Genomic DNA, 919 nt, shown 5'->3' with positions numbered 1-919 from the left:
TAAAATTAATTGAAATAAAAACTACATAAAAAACCTATGTAAATGAACAGACACTTCTCCCAGGAAGAGATACAAATGGCCAACAGATATATGAAAAGATGCTCAGCTTCATTAGTTATTAGAGAAATGCAAATCAAAACTACAATGAGATACCACCTCACTCCTGTTAGATTAGCTATTATCAACAAGACGGGTAATAGCAAATGTTGGAGAGGCTGTGGAGAAAAAGGAACCCTCATTCACTGTTGGTGGGACTGTAAAGTAGTACAACCATTATGGAGGAAGGTATGGTGGTTCCTCAAAAAACTGCAAATAGAAATACCTTATGACCCAGCAATTCCTCTACTGGGTATATACACCAAAACCTCAGAAACATTGATACGTGAAGACACATGTAGCCCCATGTTCATTGCAGCACTGTTCACAGTGGCCAAGACATGGAAACAACCAAAAAGCCCTTCAATAGAAGACTGGATAAAGAAGATGTGGCACATATACACTATGGAATACTACTCAGCCATAAGAAATGATGACATCAGATCATTTACAGCAAAATGGTGGGATCTTGATAACATTATAAGGAGTGAAATAAGCAAATCAGAAAAAAACAAGAAATACATGATTCCATACATTGGTGGAACATAAAAATGAGACTAAGAGACATGGACAAGAGTTTGGCAGTTACCAAGGGTGGGGGGGGGAGGGAGGACATGGGAGGGAGGGAGGGAGAGAGTTAGGGGGAGGGGGAGGGGCACAGAGAACTAGATAGAGGGTGACGGAGGACAATCTGACTTTGGGCGAGGGGTGTGCAACATAATTTGATGACAAAATAACCTAGACATGTTTTCTTTGAATATATGTACCCTGATTTATTAATGTCATCCCATTACCATTAATAAAAATTTATTTAAAAAAAATG

This window comes from Saccopteryx bilineata, chromosome 11 (genome assembly GCF_036850765.1).
Source record: "Saccopteryx bilineata isolate mSacBil1 chromosome 11, mSacBil1_pri_phased_curated, whole genome shotgun sequence".
NCBI lineage: Eukaryota > Metazoa > Chordata > Mammalia > Chiroptera > Emballonuridae > Saccopteryx > Saccopteryx bilineata.
The sequence above is the reverse complement of the archived record's forward strand: the minus strand, read 5'-3'. Positions refer to the sequence as shown.